The following is an 11,718-nucleotide window of genomic DNA, read 5'->3' as shown; positions in this document are numbered from 1 at the left end:
TGGTGGCATTTGAGTGAAGTGGGAATATTCCTGAGTGATACTGTGACAGTTTACCTTAGCAATTGCATCTCTTCATTTTGAAAACTAATACGTGTTCTCACACTGATATATGTTTTGGACTGCATAAATGACACAGTCCTGCATGAAAATTAGTCAAATGATTGCCTTCAATCTTATTGATCGAATAATAAGATCATGTATGTGCAAAATTGTGGATAATGCATTTATATTTTTTGCTGCCTTTGTTTTTAAATTCTCCCATTTGTCATAGGGAAAGTAATCAAATAGCTTCTATCTTTATAAATGCCTCATGTAATTGAAGGACTCTGTTCTCTTTAGAACAATTAGTGTCTGAAGTGCCCAACTATCATTAACTTTTTGTTTGAAAAAAAGTTCGGAGATTTAGTAAGAAGAGCTTAAACCATGAGTCACAAGGGCAAAAGCCCCTGTCATATTTTAGATGCTTATATTTTAATATTTACTTACCAACCCCACTCTCCAACACACTCTAAAATTCCCACAATGATTGTCATTAAACTGGGTGGTTCTTTTTTTTTGTTTGTTGCTGTAGTGGGGAATCTCTGCAGCTGGAAATCTGTACAGCTCATCTTGATGCTTCTTATTCTTTCTCACTGGGACTTTACCTGCACTGCTTGCAAGTGTTAGTGGCAGAGAAGCTTTAGTCAATGTGCACAGCTTTGTCTCTGCTTATTTTTTGTAAACTGCCTTCATATTTCCATCCTGGGATATTTCCCATTATTTCCATGCTAGGATACTTCCCGTATTTCCATCAGGGATCCCCTGAGATGGAGAGCAAGCAACTCCCAGACAGGGTGGGAGTATATGTCCCTCTTGTACGTGCTGGCTGATAGGAGGCCCAGTGCTTTGTCTTCCAGTTTATTGACACATAATGATACTGGTATCACAGCCAAAGGCCTCATCTTTATCCTCTTTTCCCAAGAAGACCACTCTTTTCGTTTCTTGGATATTTATTTACTAGTGATTTCTTGTCTGTTGTTGCATGTCCAGCCTGGGGTCTTAAGTCCTCTTTTTTATCATGCCAAAACAAAAAGAGGAAGAAAGGTAAATGACAGAGCTGTAAAATGGTAAATGACAGCAGTAAAAGCTGCCTGTAGCAAACTTATTGCAATATTTGTCTTACTGGGAGTTATGTCAAGGATGGTCTTTTCCGAGGAACTGGAATTGGGTTAAGGTGAGAGTGTGTAGGAGGCTGGAGGGGACAGGCTGGCAACATTCAGTCCTGTCCTGAGGTTGTGGTGGCATGGATGGTGGGGCAGCTCAGGGATGCTTGGGATGGGATGAGGAGGAGTCTGGTCAGGAAAAGCATTAGCATTTCTCCCCCTTGCAGGTCCCAACAGGGGCACAACAGAGAGCGAGCCAAACCTTCTGAAGAAATGGTGGCCACCCACACCTGGGCTTCCCAGCCAAATAACTCCCAGGATAATAGTGGTTCGTGCCCCTCCACCAAGACACATGAAATAATAGGTACAAAATGGTCTTGTCAACAAATGCCACACATTTTGTTCCTTAGCACGGGCATTTCTCTCCTAGAGGCAAATTGCAATGATTTGATCACCTCTGCTTTCATGAATATCAAACATCTACAAAAATCAACTTTCCAAAACAGTGTTTTTCTCTACAGTATTCTACTTTATACATTTTTTATAGGCTCTATTAAATGTGAAACTAACAGAAATGTTGCCCTTGCACAAACTCTTGTAGCATTTGTTTATATCACCTGTTGGTTTTAATCTTCAGGAATTACCCAAGGAGATGGATGAAGTTTAATTTTTCTATGTTATTATGCCCCATAAAATTTAAGCAGTTCTGAATTTGGTAGAGTGCCATGAGATTCTTACTCTTTATTCCTTAAGTATAACCTCTCAGTGCACTGGAGCAGGTGGTTGTGCATGTCCCATCCCAACCCCTGTAGGCAGGATGTGGCTAGAGAGGATAGGACAGATGGGGTTGGGGTCCCAGCCACCTGCTGTCCCCATGAGTCACCCTGCTTCTCTGCTTCTGTAACCAGCCCAGCTGCCCTGCAGAGCCCACAGCAGCAGCACCTGCCTTTCATCGTGGGGCATTCCTTCTACCAGGAGTGTTGGCCTAAGCAGTGTTGATTGTTTCTTCTTCCTCCCTCAGATCCACTTGGGCATCATTTTTTTATGTTTGCTACCATGCTTTGCTGATCCTGCACTGCTCTTCAGCTTCACACTGCATCCAAATTTACTATATAAATGATATATACATTATATACAATATATACAACTATGGTTGTAACATGAAAATAAGAAGGTCAAACACATTAGAAATTTATACTGGCCAATTAGAGAAACTGCTGTTACAGGAAAACCAAGGAACACGAAGCTTTAGGCAGATCAAGAAAAGATTTGCCAGACCAGGTGTGACCAACCTCAGCCCTGAGGTGCTGCATACTCAGTTCAAAGCTTATGGCCTGTTACTGACAGTGGCAGTGGCATACTGCAGGATAACAAAGTTACATCCCAATGCTCTGCACATGGTCCTTTGTTCTTCCAGCCGTGGACATGCAGGCAAAGGGAACAAAGAGGAAGTCGAAGTCTGGCTGTGGCCAGCAACCTCACAGAGACAGCCTGCTCGAGGCATCAGGGATCCAGTGCACCGTGATCTCAGTCCTGCATTCACCGACATCCACAGAAATGTTGGGAGAAGAGTGCAATTGTAACAGATCAAGCATCAAGCAGCCTAGGATGTGTATTGCCTGTTAAGAAATGTGTTAAACACTTGTTCCTTGTTTTTACTTATAAATACTGGTCTAAAGTGTGGTTTGTATAATAACTTTATACCATTCTAATGTTGTAACAAGATGAAGGGGCTGGACATTTGTAAACTGATATTGTTGCCATCAGTGTATTGGGGGCTACCTGAACCAAGGCTGGATATTCATATGACATTTAAGCTGTATTTTCCAGGAGGACTCAGTTATAACCATAGAGTCACAGGATCATAAAATAGTTTGGTTCAGAGGAGACCTTTAGAAGTCATCTAGTCCAACCCCCTGCACTGAGCAGGGACATCTTCAACTAGAAATAATAGCCTGGATAAACAAAGCTGCTTAAATCATAATGTTTTTATTTGCCTCTTTGTAAAAATTCTGTAACTTGTTCCCAAAAACATGCCTGTGGGATCAGCATTTTCTTTAGAAGGAATTGGAGGAAGGTGAGTAAAAATTCAAACTGACACAGTTTCTGGAGTTCTGGTTTGCCATCAAGATTATCAGAAAGCCTAATATCTCAGAGGACAACTCCTCAAAAGTTAGGATTGTAAAGCCACATGATACTTGAGCTGAAATAGAGAATTTACTACCCAGTAAGTAAATTTTACTCAGTGAAGAACTCTGCTGTCCTCTTCATGAGAAACAGAATTTGTTTCCAAAAGGGGATTTATCCCAGCTCCTCCATTTCTTTGCCTGTTTTTGCCTTCTAGTAATCGACCTGCTTGCTCACAGGTAGGAAAATGTCACAGTAAACGGGTATTTGCTGTCATCTAGTGGTAACATTTATTTCAGCAATTGTTTGTTAGCTCTGCAATGATGTGGATTTAGTCTTCTAGGAAACTGTATGTCTGATTTGATTTTTATGCCCTTTCTAGGTAATAAAGGAAAGGATTTATGAAGACTAAAAAACCTGTATCCCTTTACTTATGGTTCAGTCTAAAATCACAGTGAGATTATTTTTCCCTGGAAATTCTTTCCTCTTTCTTCTAACACTGAGAGAATACTGACATTACATTTTTTGAAGGACTTCACCAACATCATTACAAGATTGAATTATGATATCAAAGGTGCCTGAGAAGGTAAACCTTAGCTTTCCACCCCCACTGCTCTAGGAAGCCAGATAAACTTTAACCATGTTGTTCAAAAACTGGACAGAGTGTTTTCTTTATAGCATCTTTTTAGTTTATTGTTCTCCACACTCTCCTCAGTTATTCCTGATGCTACAGGATGTACAGTGGGATATCATCTGTAATCATCTGTATTTTCATCTGTAATATACTACTCATGCTGTAGTGGTTTACAGCTCCTGTTGCTTTGTTTAGCTCTGCATATGTCAATAAAGCTGCATCAGCTTATGCTCTTTGAAGAACTGTCAAATAAGGCACCTCTGCTTTGCATCAATTAAAGGCAATTACACTGACGGAATCAGGAAAATCAAAAATGTTAAACCTGGGATGCTGCATTCTACCCAAGGTTTGGCAAGCAGAAAAGGATGCATACAGCACTCCCGGGAAAGGGTAGGATGGACGAGAAATTATGCTATGCCATAACACATCCTTGATTTAGAGATAACACTAAGAACATGTGAATGGGGTCCTCAAAGACCCACTTCAAAATTCATGTGAGCCTTGTTTCAACTATTTCTGTTATAACAATGGCTATTGTAAAGAAGAAAATTAAATTGTTGTATGTTGTTAAGTATGCTTCCAGCACCTTCCACTTGAATGTGATTTTAGGAAGACTGAAAGACAAGCTTGTAAACTTTGGCCCAAGATCATGCCAGAAGAATTGTGTTAAGGCAGGGATAGCTTCAACACAGGAGAAAAACTAAAAATAAAGGTCCAGAAGCCCCAGGACGCTTCCACTCTGGTAGGTGTTTGCTGATTAATCACATGGCCATGGAAGAGACTGGATGGGAATTGGCATCATTGACATAATCTGAGTCAAAGTAAAACCTGACAGGCAGCAGGGGGCGGGATGGGTGTGGGTGTTGACCAGAAAATGTCAACAAGAGCAAGTCAAACCAGCACCCTCGGTAAAAGAGGTAGGTAGAAATAACCGATACTTCTGGGAAAGAGGAGCATCCTGGGACAAAGAGCTGGTAATTCTAGAATAAGGAAGTCAGCATATTAGTTTTCTAAAAGCACTGGTCTAAACAAGACAGACTTGTTAAAGCCAGTTCCATGACAGATTCTTTTTTGCAGCAGTAGTCTCTGAAAACCTTGGCACAGGTGTTGACTGCAGGTATAACATTAACTTCGTGTTTATGGCAACCTAAAGGAAATTACCTACTTCACGCCTGCAATTTATTATTTTACTTTGGCTATTTTTTAGTTGCAACTGCCAAGTGCTGCCACACTTACTGTCCACAGCACATCAGATTTTTTTCCCCTTACACTTTTGCAGTGTATATAAGAATATAAATAAGAAAATCTGAAGTTACCCTGGATTTATCTGAGACTAGATGGTCAGGCAAGACCAGGAGTGGAAGACAAACCAAACCCAAAAAGTTGGTTTGTCTGACAAAAGTTTCCAAAGGTGAACATTCAAATGTTCATCCCTAACCAAGCACCCTTCCTGGCTTGCAGGTAGTGAGAAGTGAGAGCAAACTTCTCAGAGACGAGCCAGAGGATATGGTAGGTTACATAAGGGAAAATGAAATCAGCCTTTTCCTGTGGGCAGAGCCTCACAGAGGTTGACAGAGACGATATCCCCACAGAAGGAGGCGCTGCTCGACCACTTTCCACACCTCATGATGGCACCTGCAGCCACGTGGGGTTTTCAGCTGCAAACCAGGGCTCAGACCCAAATCTCTTGAGGTATCTTGAAATTACACCTTTGACTCATTTTGCCTGATTTTTGTTTGGACCTTAGTCAGTAGTTCCTTTTGGATTATTTGTATCATTTTAAAGCACTGATTTTATGTCTTTCTAACCTCATTGGTGGCCAAAGAAACAATCAGACTCCACTTGGATGTGGAAAGGTTATTTAGCAGACATGATATGTTGCTGTGAAGATTTTTTCTTCTTTTCAGAGCTATTGTCAGAGGATACAACAAGTTCCCTGGCAAAATCTATTTCTCATGTAGAATTTAGATTATGTATACTGAAAAATTACTTGACCCTTAACATGAGACAGAGAAGTCTTAAAAAGAGAAAAATCTTTGTGTGGATCACACACAACCTGCATAGTGAAGTTAACTGCTCATTTTTCAGTGGATGCAAAAAAACCCCAAAGCAAACTGTTAAGCAACTATGCAAAGTGATCAAAACCATAATATTGACACTTTTTAAGGATCACTGGAATTCTTTTTGGGCACCTTGCTTAAAATAGGGCTTTTTAATCCCTAGGTCTCAAAGTGCTTTCTAAAAGGCCAGTGAACTTGATTGGTGAATTGAGGGACTTAAACATATTGTGTCTTCCCCAAAAACTCTGAAATAAAGCTACTATTAAAATCCTCCCTGATACGAAGGAGCAGTTTTTACATGCTGCTTTGAATTCTTGTCAGAGACACTGAGACACAGAGCAGGGCAAGGGCATTTTGCTTTACTTACCTTGCTACGTTGTTGTAGAAGCCAGTATAAGACAAGGACTCCCTGCACCAATCATTATGTTGAATGTGTATCTTCCTTCAGATATGTTTGTGAAGGGATGTTGTGGAAAAATTTCTTCCTCTATGTTTTTAAACTTTTTATAGGCTTTGACTTAATGTTAAAATCATGGGCTTTTTAAATGGATGGAGAATAGATCTCTAATATAAATTCAGTCTCTGCTTCATGTACAACAGTCTCTATCAGTACAAGAGACCTAGCAGTTTTCCTGCAACCTTTACTACTTAGCATCCCTGGGCTAGTAGATAGATAGGGAGGATGAATTTGAGAACGAGTGTCTCATTTCTGCATTATCACTGCCCAGCTCCCAGGATCAAACAAACCATTGTGTCTCACCTGAGATTTTCATTTTACTCAGTGATTCCACTGAGAAAGACAGACATACATAGAGAATGTGCTCACTTGTAAGGATTGGAGTTAGACCTTGAAGTTATTTGTTTGCCAGGAATTTGCAGCGCACAAGTGGCTGATGACGTGGAAGAGGTCACTCAGTTGGCAGTATCTGTAAGACATATTTTGTCATGGTTATAGAACATGATGATGTCTGAGCACTACAGCCTGGAAGGTCAAGTTGTACGTCACTCTTACTGGATGCAGTGGTAGTACCTATTTCTTGCACCTCTGAAAATTGGATCTAAAATCTGCAGGTCTGCAGCAGTAGGAACAGTCTGTAGGTTGTGCTTTGTTCTTTCCATATTATGTGCTGGAACACCAATCATATAGATAAAGTTTCCACTCTTAACTCATGACATAATTGGTAAGTAGCCATAAATGGAAGTGTAAGGCTTCCACAGTGAATATGGAGTAAGTTTCTCCTAAATCAGGCCTTGACAATCATGATGCTTACTTGGCAGTACCAACACCTTCTTAAAACAGAACGTATCTGTCTCTGTCACACAGTCTAGCAAGACTGTGCTGATTGCACAGTTAATTTTACATAAAGTGAGTTTAAATAACTTATTTTCCAGTTAGAAAAAGAGTATGAATCTCTTGACAGTGGGCAAAATTAATGGTGGGAAGCATCCTTCCATGTTCAGCACTTCCACACAGAGTTTATGTTGGACTAAGAGAATCTCGCTTCCTGAACAGGAATTTAATTAGCTGATTACAAATGTTAATATTTGATAATGTTAGTATTATAGATGGCTTAAATATATTTCCAGATTTTGTGATGAACTCACATAGGATTTGTTCAATACATCTTTTGTTTTTTGGGATTGCATCTCTGCTACCTTCATTCTGGGCATTAGCTATATTGAAGCATATTTATCAGGTAGCAGGAGGGAATCATGCAGCTGAGTGTCCTCTCCAATTGCCTTCTCCTCCAACCAGAACCCCAGAATCATAGAATATTCTGAGCTGGAAGGGACCCACAAGGATCATGAAATTCCAACTCCTCGCCCTGCACAGGACACCCCAAGAATCCCACCATGTGCTTGAGAGAGTTGTCCAAACGCTTCCTGAACTCTGTCAGGCTTTCTTGAACAGAGTTTAAGAAAGGAGACCACTAGGCTGTATACCATCTTCCTGTCCCTAGCCTTTTCCTTACTCAACTCTATTATAATGCCTTCCATCCTTGAATCATGTTACTTCCCAATCTGTATTTAATTAAATGACACCAATAAACATTGCATGTGCTGATGGTTCATCATTCTATTCTGAACTTTCTGGTATTAATTGATTTTTAATCCCCACTAAAAAAAAAAAAAATAAAAAGAAAAAAATCTCATGTCTGTGTATAATTCCCAACATAAACTCAAGTGGAAAATATAGACTTTCTTCCCAGAAGATGCACTCTGCAAATGTCCTAACTTCTATTGGTGGCTAGTGTGAGCCCAAATAATGATACAAATTCTACAGCTTATTTGACTGATTGAATCTAGCAGATCTTAAACAAATGTTACTGAGCAATACCAGGAAGAACTTGAACCATATATTACTTACAGTCTTTTTATCAATTAAGCATTTATTCCACCCTTGATCCCCTTGTGCCAATCCAGATGGGCTGCCTAATGAGAAGCTGTAATTTGTTCAAAAGCGTATCCACTATGTCCTGGAGTTCAGACATCCAGAAAAAGCCATTGCACAGCAGTGTCTGGTTTGGTCCACATAGCCATCTAGCAAATCTAGCACATGGAGTAAGACTTCAGTTTACCAGTTTTTATTTTCCTTGATCTACAAGGAATCTATAACAGATGATGGATCTAAGCAAGCTGTGTAAATAAGTAGAACAGTGCTCTTGCTAATGAGGTGACATACTCAGAGGAAAAGCATTGCATACCCCCTTGCATGATTGGAGAGAGACCTTACTTTGGGAATTACATTTTGTTCCTCTCCCATACAGCTCCCTTTCCGAGCTGCTGTTAAGACACATTAAAGAGTCAGCTGCTTGGCCCACTCGTGGCAGGATTAGAGTGGGGACAGAGACCACTGCTTGGGTCCATGTTCAGATTCTGCTTCTTGCCCATGTTGGCAAGAACCATCACGATTGTCATTCATATGCTTGCATAACTCCTCATGGCCTAGCATTCGATGCCCTTGCTTGAGTATTTCCGTGGAATGACTTATTGAAAACAAAAGTGATGGGACTGGTCTGTCAGTAACACTGGAAAAGAAAAAATTGTTAGTGATTCTAAGATATCCAAAGCACTAATTTGAGTGAGCATATTGTTGTAGTTTTGAAATGGATGTTTGTCTTGAATTTCTCTGCTATGCACAAAATTATTTGAATAAACTTTCTGCAGTCTTTGGACATTTTGGAGGATGTTCTTTTTACAACAGTTGCTTTTTCTGTTAGGTTAATGATTGATGATTATCCTGTTTCCCTTCCTCAGTCCCTTCCTTCCTTCCTTGTTTCTCCTGATTGGATGAATAGTGACAGGCAATTTTGTAAGTCAGACCTGGCTTATACAACATCACATAGCACTAATGTTGACATAGCAGTAAATCAATTATCAGTTATCAGAAATACATTTTCAGGGAATTTTTCTTGTTGGGGCTTTGTAAATCAATGTGCATGTAAGTTTCTGTGAAAATGTTCCTTAGAACAATTTCATAGTAATTAGAAACTTATAACTGTAGTGGTGACTAAGTACAATTTCCATAGAACCAATTGAGTTGGTTCTATGGAAATCCATGAGATCATACTTCTCAATAAAGCTTCACTACTAGGGAACTAACTTGCATATAAAAATGTAAAATACAATTTCTCTGCCTTTTCTAACCATAATAGAAGGGCTTGCATAGAGAGACTTTTATTTGAGAGCTGAAAGATAAGACAGATCAAGTCAGTCAAAATATCTCCAAATTTTACAATTTTATTTTTCTCTTTTAGTTTTTTTTTTTTTTTTAACTTCTAAGTAATTTACATTTTGAAACAAAGTCATTGCAAACAAAGCATTCACATGTAGGAACTGCCTCAAAACCTAACACTGGGTTTTAAAACTGGTTTTGCTTTTATTAGCAAAACAATATATTAACTGCAATTCTTGGAGGGGTTTAGACAAGTCAATATTTATTTTTATTTTATTTTATTTTTAGAACTTTTTTGCAAAATATTTTTTTCAATAGTTTAGGTTAACAATCTTCATCTTATAGTATGTGTATGCCATTCTTCAAATTGTAACTGCGCTATAAGAGAAACTGGAATATCCTGTTCAGTGGCAGAATGAGAATTTGAACTTCAAAATATGGCACCATGGGGAACAGCTGAATTAATTTTGAGTATCCATATTTCTATCTGAAAGACATTCTACATGAAACAACTGTAAAAATATGTTTTCATCTAAAACTCAGGTATTATACTGGTGATGAATGTGAGCCCAAGTTAAACTGAAGGAGCTTGCTTAGTTAACTTGCTTAGTTAATGGCGCTGGTTCAATTCTGCTGCAACATTTGCAAGCTGATACAAAATATTTTTCCTTAACAGAAAGTAAGCTTCAGGTTCACAGCAAGTTCTATTATATTAGCATCAAATCAGAGCTGGGCTGGGCTTCCATAATCTACCTTTAAGAAGATCCACCAGTAACTTCTGCCATTTTGCAGAGGGGACACCTCAGGTCACCAGATCAACTGAATCAGAAGTAATTGTGTGGCTAAAAAGGATTTTTGTTGCTATGGGACTCTTTCCTTTGAGTCAACACAGGCAACAACCCAATTCCCAGTTCAGTGCATGAAAAAACTGGACATCACAGGACAAAGAAAGACATCAGTACAGTGCTTCTTTTTTTTTTTTTTTTTTTTTTTTTTAAAGATAAGCAAACATAAAAATTATAGCTCCTAAAGTAATTAACATTGCCATGTTGTCACAAGACAAAGGAGCTATGGTAAACATTTTAAGGCTCAAGAATTAAAAGGCTTTAAGAATCAAAGTAAGGGGTGCATATATTCCTGAACTAGACAGCATATGTCAAACCAAGTTTCTAAAACTAGCAGTAAGAAAGCTAATTGTTTTACTTGGAAATGGAACAAATTTAACATGTATCTTATCTCTACATTAAGTTATTTTTTATTTTAATAACCTCTCAAAAACTAACTCACAGCACACTATGGTAATATGAAGAATATATTTAGCTGTTGTTTTCCAAGAAGACATTCCAGACTTTTAATATCATCCCACATTGATAATTAGTCATTTGTTAGAGATACACAGCAGTAATCACTTAATGCACTGCAGTACTGGCCATTTACAGAGACCTTCACTTTTCAATGAAATTTGCTGAGAGTAGAACTGCTTGTGGGATTTGCATTGATATAAAAGAAAAATTGAAGCACTTTTACATGGATAAATGTATCAACATAATGCTACCATGGATACTGGGAAGTTGTAGAATTTATTTTAAAAAGTAAGGAATTTTTTTTTCTTCAGCTTTTGTACTAGAATGTTTAGGCTCTCTACACTAACTTTTTCATGCTTTGCACTGCTACTGTGAAGGCTTGTAATTTTCTTTTAATACAAAATCTGAGCTCCTCCTGAAATAGCATGACTTTATGAAACTGAGTTTTGCAAAGTATTATAGGAATCACAATGAAAGAGGAATCACATAAACTTTTGCTTGGACTTATCTCAAGCAGAGCTTGAGTCTGAACTAAAAAATTTACAGTGTTCATTACAATAATCCATTATACTTCTGGTAGAGCACTTGTCAAGACAATGCTTGAAAAGACTGTAAAACCACACTTTTTCATTATTCTTCAGCAATATTTATAAATTATATGAGTTGAGACAAGCAGTTCTGGAAAATTTTCGCTGATTGTCCCTTGGGAATGTTTGCAAAATTTTTAAAATTGATTCGAATGGATATATTTTCTTCCAAACGATAAACACATTCC

The sequence above is a fragment of the Myiozetetes cayanensis genome, unplaced genomic scaffold (assembly GCF_022539395.1).
Source record: "Myiozetetes cayanensis isolate MyiCay16 unplaced genomic scaffold, myiCay2020 scf4, whole genome shotgun sequence".
Classification (NCBI taxonomy): domain Eukaryota; kingdom Metazoa; phylum Chordata; class Aves; order Passeriformes; family Tyrannidae; genus Myiozetetes; species Myiozetetes cayanensis.
Note: the sequence above shows the minus strand (reverse complement) of the source record.